Raw genomic sequence first — 12,466 nt, forward strand, 5'->3', positions numbered from 1 at the left:
ACAATTCATGGGCTCGAGCCCCATGTCGAGCTCCACGCTGACAGTGTAGAGCCTGCTTGGGATTCTCTCCCTCTCTCTCTCTCTCTGCCCATCCCCCCCCAAATAAATAAACTTAAAAAATATATATTAAAAAAATATCTCACACCCATAGCGGTGAGTGAAAGAAGCCAGACACCAAACAGGATATGCTGCATTCTTCTGTTCAATGCACCTGAAAGCAAGGAAAAGGAAGTGACAGCAGTGTTAGGAATATGTGCATGCGTGGTCAAACTGTAAAGAAAACACAGTAAATGAAATGATTATCCCAAAAGCCAGAGAAGAGGCGCTGTAACTGGGCAGGGGCACACGGGGGCTGTCCTTTCTTAACCTGATGATTCAGTTGTTCACGTTATTAAGTATTTTTTAATGCCCTACATTTGCATTCTATACCCCTGAATAGACAATACATTTCACAACAAGATAAAAATGAAACATCAATCCGAGTATCAGTCTCATGGGGCTGTTGTGAGGATCCAGTGAGTTCATGTGCACACACAGCCTGGGACACAACATGTGCTCAGTAAGTACCGACTGTGATCTTTAGGTACTGTGTGTGCAAAATTCCATTGGTGCCTGTGCTCCTGGTGAGGTATATACTGTTATTCGCTGCTGTGTTTGGGGATCTCTAAAACCACCTCAGGTTCAGTTATTGGCTAGAAGGATCCACAGAACTCAGAAGAGATGTTTTACTGACCGTTATGGTTTATCACAGTGAAAGGAGATAGATTAAAAATAGCAAAGGCAAGGAGCCCCTGGGTGGCTCGGTTGGTTGAGCGTCTGACTCTTGATTTCAGTTCAGGTCATGATCTCACGGTGGTGGGATTGGGCCCTGTATCAGGCTCCTCGCTGAGCACGGAGCCTTCTTGAGATTTTTTTTCATCTCTCTCTGCCCCTCTCTCCTGCTCTCTCTCTCTCTAAAATTAAAAAAAAATGTGTTTAATTGAAAAATGTAAAAAATAACAAAGGGAAGAGGCCCGTGGGGTCTCTTGTGCCCCAGGCACAATCTTCTAGTTCTCTCCCAGTGCCACCGAGCAGCGTTCAAGGCTCCCGGCCACGATGCGTGACAACACGCCTGGAGTACTGCATCCAGGGACTCTCACATGAGCCCCTAATCCATGGGTGTTAAAAGCAGAGGCTCAGAGAGGTGGAGATACCTGCTTGGAATCACACAGCCAGTTGATGACCAAGTGTGGGCTTAATGACCTTGTCCCCCAGACCTCAGGCCTCAAGATTTTTTTAAGTTTATTTTTTTTATTGAGAGAGAACACGTGTGTGTATGCTCAAGTGGGAGAGCGGCAGAGAGAGAGAGAGAGAGAGAGAGAGAGAGAGAGAGAGAGGGAGAGAATTCCAAACAGGCTCCATGCTGACAGCCCCAGTGCAGGGCTCGATCTCACCAACTGTGAGACCCAAGGCCTCAAGATTTTAACCACTTCTTTGTGTAGTCTGTTTTCAGGACTCAATTCACAGAACACGTGACTGGAATTAGATTATAAATCCAGCAAAGCTTGAGCTAAAAAAGTCTTTAAACTGTTTTCTTTAATGTTTTCTTTATTTTTCAGAGAGAGAGAGAGAGAGCACGAGTGGGGGAGCAGCAGAGAGAGAGGGAGACACAGAATCTGAAGCTGCCTCCAGGCTTCAAACTGTCAGCACAGAGCCCGATGCGGGGCTCGTACTCACGAACTGCGAGATCATGACTTGAGCCAAAGTTGGATGCTTAACAGACTGAGCCACCCAGGCCCCCCTAAACTGTTTTTTTTTTTTACTCCATGAACAGTTCATATTTAAAAATTAAAACAATCCAAAAGGAGGCAGAGTGAAAAATTAATATTTCTCCAGCTCCTGAATTTTAGCCCCTCAATTTCTTCCTTCTAAGGCAATGGGGTATCTTTGCAAAGACAGAATATACTACGCATAGAAGTGCACCTATATATCTCCTTTATTTATTACAGAATGAGAAAATACTACTTATTCCTTTGTACTTTGATTTCTTTTTTTACTTAGCGATGTATTTTGAAAGATCATTCCCATCTCAGCGTGCATAGCTCTATCTCAAATTTGAAAGGTTCTGTGTTGTTTCTTCTTTTAATCTTTGATAGAATCCACCAGTAAGGCTATTCGGGCCAATTGTTTTCTTTATGAGAAGGTTTTCAATAACGAATTCAATTTTTTAAATAAATATAGGACGCTTCTTATTTTCTATTTCACAAGCTTTCATACCTTGCGTTTTTCAAAGAATACTCACTTCATCTAAATTGTCAAATCTAACTGCAGAATTTGTAGAGACAGCCTCTCTTTCATTCTTGATATTGGCAATTTCTGTTCTTTTTTTTCTTGATCAGTCTAACTAAGGATTTTATCAATCTTGTTAATCTTTTCAAACAACCAACTTTGGCTTTGTTAATATTCTCTGTGGTTTGCTGATCTGTCTCATTTTTAACATTTGTAGGATGTTCAATTGTATGGGCTCTCATTATTGATGGCTTCATTTTTCCTGACACTTAACATGAAAAAATTGCAGATACGGCTTCCAGAATGGCCACAGACCACCTATACACCTTCCACCTAGATCCAATAACCTTGCCATATTTGCTTTTTCTCTCCTCTTCCCCTATCTCTTAATGTAAACGTGTCCCCCATACCATTTGAAAGTAAGTTATAGGGGTGCCTGGGTGGCTCAGTCAGTTGAGCACTCCACTCTTGATTTTGGCTCAGGTCATGATCCCAGGGTGATCGACCCCTACATCAGGCTCCACACTGAGCACAGAGCCTGCTTAAGATTCTCTCTCCCTCTGATCCTCTCCCCCCATCATCTCTCTCCAACATTAAAAAAAAAAAAAGTTGTAGACCTTGTAACATCTCAGCATGCACGTCTTAAGAATAAAGAATAAGAATATTCTCCTACATGCCCACGTCACCATTCTCACATATAAGAAAATATCAATAATTCTTTAGTGTCTAATATTGCACTCATGTTCAGATTTCCCCAAATGTCTCCAAAATGGCTCTCATAGATGTTACTATTATTTTTAAACCAGAATCAATCCAGGTTCATGCTTTGCATTTGGTTCTTATGTCTCTTTAGTGTTTGGGGTATATTTGTGGTATAGTCCTCATGATTTTTAAAAAAAAGCCTTCCAAAAAAGCCCACGGCAGGTGTCTTGTAGAATGCCCACATGTTGTATTTGTCTGATTATACTCTTGTGATGTCATCTAATATGTTCCTTTATCCTATGTATTTACTGTAAATCCAGTGTTCTGGTCAAGAGCCATAATTTATTAGTCCAGTCTCCTACCAGTGACAATTTAGGTTGACTCTGAAGTCCCCGATTCTGGTCTCTTAACCATCATGTTATTAGGCCTTCCAGGCTCCTCAAGAGCTCTGCCAGAGCAGCCTCAAGGGTAGGAGACAAGCTGAGGGTCTAGGTTCAAAGCCTTCCTACACCTGCGCATTGGGAGATTAAGAGGACTAGAGTTTAGGGAGGTGTAGAGAGAGGAGAGAAGCCAGGAGCAAAATTTTATTTTGGGAATAGATTGTGAGGAACCCTAAATATTTGTTATAAAGAGCTGATTTTACCTTGAGCACACTAGGGAGCCATGGAAGATTCTAGCTGGGGAAGAGAAACTCAGATTTAGGCTTTAAGAAGATCCCCCTAGATATACATGTGCTGTTTCGAAGGGGCACATGCACCCCAATGTTTATAGCAGCACTATAAACAATAGCCAAATTGGAAAGAGCCCAAATGTCCATAGATGGATGAATGGATAAAGAAGATGTGGTGTGTATATATACAATAGAGTATTACTTGGCAATCCAGAAAGAATGAAATCTTGCCTTTTGCAACTACATGGATGGAACTAGAGGGTATTATGCTAAGTGAAATTAGTCAGTCAGAGAAAGACAAATATCATATGACTTCACTCATATGAGGACTTTAAGATACATAACAGATGAAAATAAGAGAAGGGAAGAAAAATAATATAAAAATAGGGAGGGGGACAAAACAGAAGAGACTCTTAAATATAGAGAACAAACAGAGGGTTGCTGGAGGGGTTGTGGGAGGGGGGATGGGCTAAATGGGTAAGGGGCATTAAGGAATCTACTCCTGAAATGATTGTTGCACTATATGTTAACTTGGATGTAAATTTAAAAATAAATTATTAAAAAAAAAAAGAAGATCCCCCTGAAAAAAAAATAAGGAAGATCCCCCTGGCTGCCCAGTGGAGAGTAGATAAGAGAGGGGGTCTAAGGCTAGAAGCCATAAGGAGGCTGAAGCAGGAACAGGAGCTTAATAATGAGGAAGGAACAGAGTGGAGGAGGAAAAGGGGAGAGATACACAAGAGACTGCATGGATGGGTAATGGGACATCCCCTCAAATCTTCATGGAAACCCCAGTCCCAAGGGTGACAGGCACAAAGACTTTGATCAGGTGTGGCATCTGAGGAACACTGTCCCCTCACTCTGATCCCCAAAAAACTTTTCCATAAGAATCCCAGATTCCAGGAATCAAGCCCAGAGACTCTAGCCAAGTGGAGATAAGAGATACTGGCTCTGGCTCCCTTCCCAGATTTCCCCTTGCCATCTTTAAACTACTCCTTTCTCCTTCCTTGGTAGGAGGAAGGAGTAGTTTAGGTTTTTGTTTTGTTTTGTTTCCCAGTGAACTGCAGTCTCCAGACACAGGCAACACAACTTAGGTGCTGAATAGCTATTGAATGAATGCATGAAAAAGCTCAAATATGTCTGGCGCCACTCCCCGGAGCAGCCTTAATGTATGAATCATCCTGGGGGGGTTCCCATCTCAGGGATGCCCCTCCCTTGCTCCCCATGGTTCTGAAGAGAAAGAAAAAACTCCTTCGGATGGCCTTCAAGGCCATCACCAGTGTCTCAACATTGACTACACAATGAGATCACCTGAGGAGATTATTTTAATTATCATACAATAAAAATAACTTTTCCCCCCTTTGGTGTACAGTTCAATGAATTTTAACACACGTATAAATCCATTTCATCCACCTCCCCATTGCAGTCAGGACAAGGACAGTGCACCATTCCAAAACACTCCTTTTGCAGCCACACCCTCTCCCCACCCATAACTCCCCATGGCCACTGATCTCTTTTCCATCACTGTAGTTTTGTATTGTTGAGAATGTCAAATATACGCAGCCATACAGTATGAGCTCTTTGAGACAGGCTTATTACACTTTGCATGATGTCTCTGAGATCATGTAAATTGTTGCATTTATCAATAATTCTACTCCTTTTGACTACTGAGTAGTATTCTGTTGTGTGGATACACCTCAGCTTGCTTATCCATTAACCTGTTGTTTCCAGCATCCAGTGAGCTTTTAAAAATTCTGACATTTGGGCCCCCAACCTCACAGAGTCTGATGTAATTGTTCTCTTTTAGGCATTAGGAATGTCACCAGCTCCCCTGGTGAGTAAATGTTCACCCCAGCTGAGAACCCTGGCCCCAAAGTCTAGCCCCTTCACTTCTCTCACTTAGTTCTTATGCTCCCCCACTCCCGCCCTCTTTTACTCCTTTCTGTCCCTTGAACACATCAGGTTTCATCCAGTTCAGGGCCTTTGCACTTGGTGTTCCTTTTCCCTGAAAACGCTTTCCTTTCTTATTTGCCTAATTAACTCCCACATGCCCTCAGTTCTCAGGATTTAAGACACACCCTCCACGAGTCCTGCCCTGAGTAGCTCTTGCTGAGAGGGGAAGTTTAACCATTCCACCCTTTACTTGTAGTTCCTGACATGTTCATTCTCATTTGAGCAAATACTTAGTTAATATGACACCTAGACTGTGAGTGTCATGAGGGCAGGAACCACATTTGTTTATGTCATTAATTTATCCCCAGTGATTAGCCCAGGACTTAATTTTTGTGGCACAAATGAATGATTTAATGGATTTATTTGGCATTTGTTGGATACAGGACTTAGAGATTCCTTCTTGCTGCAGTACGAATAAATTGCCCCCTTCTTGAGTCGCTGTAATCTTGCAAGAAGTAAAACAGTCCCCAAGAATCACCTCCTCAAAAAAATCATGACCTGGAAGGGGATAGAGCAGGGGAAAGTTGAGACAGGTAGAGCTACCCTGAGAGTGCTGAGGACAGCATTGGTGTTGAGATGCTAAGTCTTGGGCTATCAGAGAGGTGGGGCATCTGGACTTGATACTCTCAAGTTCAGCCAAGACCCTGAGAGGACCTGAGATAGACCCAGGTTAATTGTGCCCCGTTCAGTACCACCGGAACCAGAAGCAAATCCCCTCTGGAGGAAGGCTTCCCCAATTTAAGTTTGTAGGACTCCTGGTAACTAAGATCAAGTAATAAGTTCACATTCAAAGATCACCAAGCACACAAGAAAAAAAGCCACCATGAGTGAGAGTCAACAGAAGCAATTCTCCAGTTATCTATCGCAGCAAAATAAACTACCCCTAAACTTAGTGGCTTAAAACAACAGCAGTAATTTATTTTGCTTACAGATTGGCAATTTGGGCAGGGCTCAGCTTGGCCAGCTTGTTTCTGTTCCATGCAGTATGAGCAGGGACAGCTCAACTTGAGGCTGGAAGATGTACTTTCCAGATGTTGTACTCACATATATGACAAGTTGGTGCTGGCTGTTGGCTGGAAGCTGAGTCAAGGCAGTGGGCTGGGAGGCTCAGTTCCTCTCTGTAAAATGCTTGGGCTTCTTTACAGCATGGTGGTCAAGTTCTTAGAGTGAGCATCCTAAGGGAATGAAGAAGAAGTTGTGTTGCCTTTTATGACCTAGTCTTGGAAGTCACACAGTGTCATTTCTGCCACACTCATAAACCTACCCAGATCAAGGTGTGGAGGGGGGGGCACAGATTTTATCTTTCAGTGGATAGTGTCAAGTCACATTGTAAGAAGAGCAAATCTTGTGGCCATCTTTGAAAAATACAATCTGCCACAACAATAACAACAAAAGATTGTGACCTACCCAAAGGACAAATCTAAGACTGGGGTAAAGTTAGGTTGAAAATAACAGGCTGGGAGGGGGAGAACCTAGGTGGGGAATCTTGGGTGCTTGGCAGAACAGACAGAACACAGTGGTTTGCTCAATAGTAGCCATGGAAGATTCTTGAATGAAGTTCCAGATGGTCCTGTGGGTGGTCACCCATTTTGTGGTGAGAGGGAAAGGGGATTTAATATTAGCAGAGAGAAATAGTTCTAAGTGGGAGAACAGCTTTGGGGTCAGAGTCCTTTCATTAGTTCTGAATGGGTTCCCTGATGACCTCTAAGCCAATCACTGGGGTTGGAGTGTTAAATACTTTGGCCAAATCCGAGTGGCCATTTGCAGGAGCACCAGGTAGAGGTCTACATCCATCCAATGCACAAAGCCTACCTAAAGTGAAGAAATAGGCATTGCTGCTTCCCAAGAGTCAGCATGGAAAAGGGTGAATGGACACTAGATGATAAAACAATTGGGCTCATGAGTGGTAACAGTTCCAGGAGAAAACCCACAAAAAGAACTTAGAATAGGGATTGGCATGTGCAGACGGCTCATGAATGCTGTTTGTTTGCTGTTATTTCAACTATTTACTGGCTTCCTACCATTCATAGGATAAAGTACAAACACCATAAGAAGACGGTCGTGATTTATCCTGGTCCATCTCAACTAGCCTCAATTCCTATCACTCCTGCCTTGACAATTCTCCAGCAATAATTTTAGGAAAATCTCTCTCTACCCCGTACTCCTGAGATTGTCTGTGTCTTAATGCCCTTGCACACCTACTCAGCCTTAAATATTGGGGCTCGGCGACCACTTAACATCAGAGGACGCTCCCATCATCACCACCAAGTTTTTATCTCCAGCACAGACCAAAATATACAAACCACTTTAGAATCGTAGTCTAGATTTGTTCTTCTCCAACGGGGTGGTACCGCCCCCTGGTGGAAGTTTTGGAAATTTGCACAAATGTTTTTGGTTGCCACCTTGTTTGGAGGGCGCTACAGACTTTTCCAGGTCAGGAACCAGGAATGCTAGACCCTGCGTCCGCACCCTAAACAAGTTGAAACCTTCTTTAACGGAGTTAAAAAAAAGTTTATTAATTATCTGAACTTATTAAGACAACATATATACAAATGCATAAAAATTTTCGGTACTGTTTGAAATATACTTTTTTCTGAAATGAAATTCTAAAGTAAGTAGAGTGAAAATGATAATTTTTTGTTGTTCAGAATGGCTCCAAAGATTGTTCACCATACAGGAAAATTGCAATTCCAACCATAATGCCACTTAAGAGATATAATGTAAAATTTTAACAGTGTAAAACACACATAAAGAAATGTGTCTGTATCGCAAGTGTTCAGTATGATAAAGTTTCAGAAAGTGACATCTGTGTAACTAGCACGCTGGTCAAAGAACATTATCATCTCTCTGGAAGCCCTCCTTGTGTCACATTCCAGTCACTATTTCCGTCTCTCCCAAAGACCACCACTCTTGATTTCTAATGCTACAAATTGTTTTTGCCTGCTTTTAACTTTAAGCAGATGAAATATAATGTGTTCTCTTTTGGGTCTGACTTCTCTGATTCAATACTATGTTTTTGAGATATGTCCACGTTGTTGAGTCAGTAGTTCATTTATCCTCATTGTCGTAGTATCTATTGGATGAACATACAACTGAGTTATCTGTTCTCCCTGATGGGCCCTTGGGTTGTCTCCGGATTCTGGTACCAATGAACATTCTAGTTTATGCCTCTTTTGTTCACAGATATAAGCATCTCTATTGGGTATATACCTAGGAGTATACTTATATGTTAGTAGGGTATGTGTATGTTAAGAATTAGTAGAGGGGTGCCTGGCTGGCTGAGTCAGTTAAGCGTCTAACTTCTCAAGTCATGATCTCACAGTTTGTGAGTTCCAGCCCTGTGACAGGCTCTGTGCTGACAGCTCGGAGCCTGGAGCCTGCTTCAGATTCTGTGTTTCCCTCTCTCTCTGCCACTCTCCTATTCGCACTCTGTCTCTGTCTCTCTCAAAAATGAATAAACATTTTAAAACTTTTTAATAAAAAAAAAGAATTAGTAGATAAAGCCAAACAAAGTGATTGTATGAACGTATGCTCCCATGAGCACACAGTTATGCCTGAGCACTTTTGTTTTGTCCTGTTTTTCTTTTTTCTTCTGGACCCCAGGGACACCGAATGGATTAACCATTATCTTCGGTTTATGATGCGTTCTTGTCCACGCGAAGCCCCTTCTCTGATGGTGAGAAAGCTAGCTGTCATTAATATATTTATTCCTTTGATCAATCCCTCTGTATTTCACTGATGTCCCATTGTTGCTGCTACCCTTGTCCTCCGAACCAGCCCTTTCCACTATGCTAGGGCTCTAACAGCCCACTCTGGGCAACCCTCCTGTGCATACCCCTCCCAGTCTGCTTAGGCTCTGACCCCTAACCCCCAGGCCTGTCATGGCTCTCCATATCCCCCCCAAACACGTACACATTCTTACAGTTTCCAAGCTTGCTTTAATGCTCACAAAGCACCATTAGGACTGAAAGCTCTTACTTTATTTTTTCTTCTTGTTTTTCACAGTTCTTTTCATTCATTACTTCGATGACTTCTTTGTAATAAGATTTGTATATTTTGTTAGTTTCAAAGAACATCGTGTTGGCTTTTTAAAAAAGAATCTCTATTTTACATTTTTCATTAACTTTATTTTAATTTTCTTAAAAGTAGAGAAATTTTCTATTTTCTTTGGGTTTATTCTATGGTTAATTTTCTAGTTTTTTTTCTTTTTAAACATCTTCCAACATTTCATCATTATTATTATTATTATATTAAATTTTAGTGAGTTTTTAATTTTAATTCCAGTATAGTTAACATACAATGTTGGGGCGCCTGTGTAGCTTAGTCGGTTAAGCATCTGACTCTTGATTTCAGCTCAGGTCATGATCTCAGGGTTTGTGGGTTCGAGACCCATGTTGGGCTCCACACTGACAGTGAGGAGCCTGCTTAGGATTTTCTCTCTCTCTCCCTCTCTCTTCCCCTCCCTCACTTGCGCATGGTCTTTCTCTCTCAAAATAAATAAACTTTAAAATATACATATATGCAATGTTCTATTAGTTTCAGGAGTATGATATAGCGATTTAATAATTCTATGCATTACTCAGTGCTCATCCTGATAAGTGTACTCTTTAATCCTCTTCATGTATTTCACCCATATCCTCACACCTCTCCTTTGGTAACCATTGATTTGTTCTCTATAGTTAAGAATCTTAGTTTGTCTCTCTTTTTTCTTTTGTTCATTTGTTTTGTTTCCTAAATTCCACATATAAGTGAAATCATATGATATTTGTCTTTCTCTGACTTATTTCGTTTAGTAATATACTCTCTAGCTCCATCTGTGTTGTTGCAAAAAGCAAGATTTCATTATTTTTTATGTCTGGATAATATTCCGTTGTGTATATATACCACGTCTTTTTTTAAATGTTTATTTTTGAGAGAGAGAGTGAGACAGAGATAGGCCACAAGCAGGGGAGGGGCAGAGAGAAAGGGAGACACAGAATCTGAAGCAGGCTCCAGGCACTGAGCTATCAGCATAGAGCCGGACATGGGGCTTGAACCCATGAACTGTGAGATCATGTCTTGAGCCAAAATCAGATATCCAACCAACTGAGCCACTCAGGCACCCCTATACCACATCTTCTTTATCCATTCATCTATTGATAGACTTTGGACTGCTTCCATAATTTAGCTATTCTAAATAATGCTGCAATAAACATAGGGTGCATATATCCCTTTGAAGTAGTGTTTTTGCATTTAAGGGGTAAATACCCAGCAGTAAAATTACTGGATTGTAAGATATTTCTATTTAAAACTTTTAAGGAACATCCATACTGTTTTCCACAGTGGCTGTACCAGTATGCATTCCACCAACAGTGCAAGAAGGTTCCTTTTCTCCACATCCTCACCAACACTTGTTGTTTCTTGTGTTTTTTATTTTAGCCATTCTGACAGGTGTGGGGTGATATCTCATTGTAGTTTTGATTTACATTTCCCTGATAATGAGTGACGTTGGCCATTTTTTCATGTGTCTGTTGGCCATCTGTATGTCTTCTTTGGTGAAATGTCATTTTCTAGTTTCTTAAGATAGTCACTTAGTTCATGACTCTGGAGCTTTCTTCCTTTCTAGTGTAAGTATTGAAGGGTATAAATTTCCTTCAAAGAACTTCTTTTGATGTACTCAACAGATTTTGATAGGTGGTATCTTCATTTTTCATCCAGTTCTAGGTATTATTTATTCCCCCTATGATTTCTTTTTCTTAACCCAACTTGGGCCAATAGGATTTGGCTTCTCTGAGATTTGGAATAAGGGTACTACATTTCAGAGTCAAGCATTTGTGTGGTGTTAGGCTTCATGGTGCTTTAGAGCTGGGGCAGCCAATGTCTCAAAATACAATCATTATAGACAAGGAGGGAAGCTAAATATCTACAAGGAGAGAATGGAGGGATGCAGACAAAAGATGAATGGACCAATGAAAGATTAAAAGAACCAGATAGATTTATACAACTCATGAGACCCAGATGCACTTCCTGTTTTTTTTTTTTTGCTTCTGTGACATTGTCTTGCACCTTTACAATATATTTTTCAATTTTTAGCATAATTTCAGATATATGGAAAATTTCTAAGAATAGTACCAAGAATCCCAATACACTTCACTCACTCTCCAACAGTCAACATTTTACCACACTTGTTTTATTCTTTTCTATCTTTGTGTATAGACACTTTTTCCCCCTCAGCTGTTTGAGAGTAAACTGAAGAGACAATGCCCTTTCACCCTAAATGCATAAGTTTACATTTCCTAAGACTAAGGCATTCTCTTACACAACTATAGCATAATAGAATTAACACTGATATAATATTATTATCTAATCTACAATCCTTATTCATTTTTGCCAGTTGGCCCCATAATATCCTTTTTGGAAATTATGTGTTGCCCTCAGGTCTGATGTCTCTTTAGTCTCCTTTAATCTGAAACAATTCCTTAATGTTCTTTTTTTTCAATCTTCTTTTGTGTTACATGACCTTGACATAGATGAAGATTACAGGCCAGTTCATTTCTAGAATATCCTTTAATTCCTATCTGCATTTCTCATTATTAGATTCAGATTATGTATTTTAGTCAAGAATATCATTGACATACTGTCAGATCCTCAGTATTTCATACCAGGGGGCCCATGATGCCATTTCATCCCATGACTGGTAATGTTAACTTTGATCATTTGAAAAAGGTGGCATCTATCAACTATGGAATTACTATTCTTCCCTTAGTAACTAGTAAAACAAATGCTTTTTTTTTTTTTTAGCTCTGCTTGAGGTTGAGTGAGCCTCTGCTCCTTGAAAATGATCCATTTTGTATCCATTAAGCCCATTCAAACTGGCTTAAGAAAGAGGGTCATTGA

The sequence above is a fragment of the Prionailurus viverrinus genome, chromosome E2 (genome assembly GCF_022837055.1).
Source record: "Prionailurus viverrinus isolate Anna chromosome E2, UM_Priviv_1.0, whole genome shotgun sequence".
Lineage (NCBI taxonomy): Eukaryota > Metazoa > Chordata > Mammalia > Carnivora > Felidae > Prionailurus > Prionailurus viverrinus.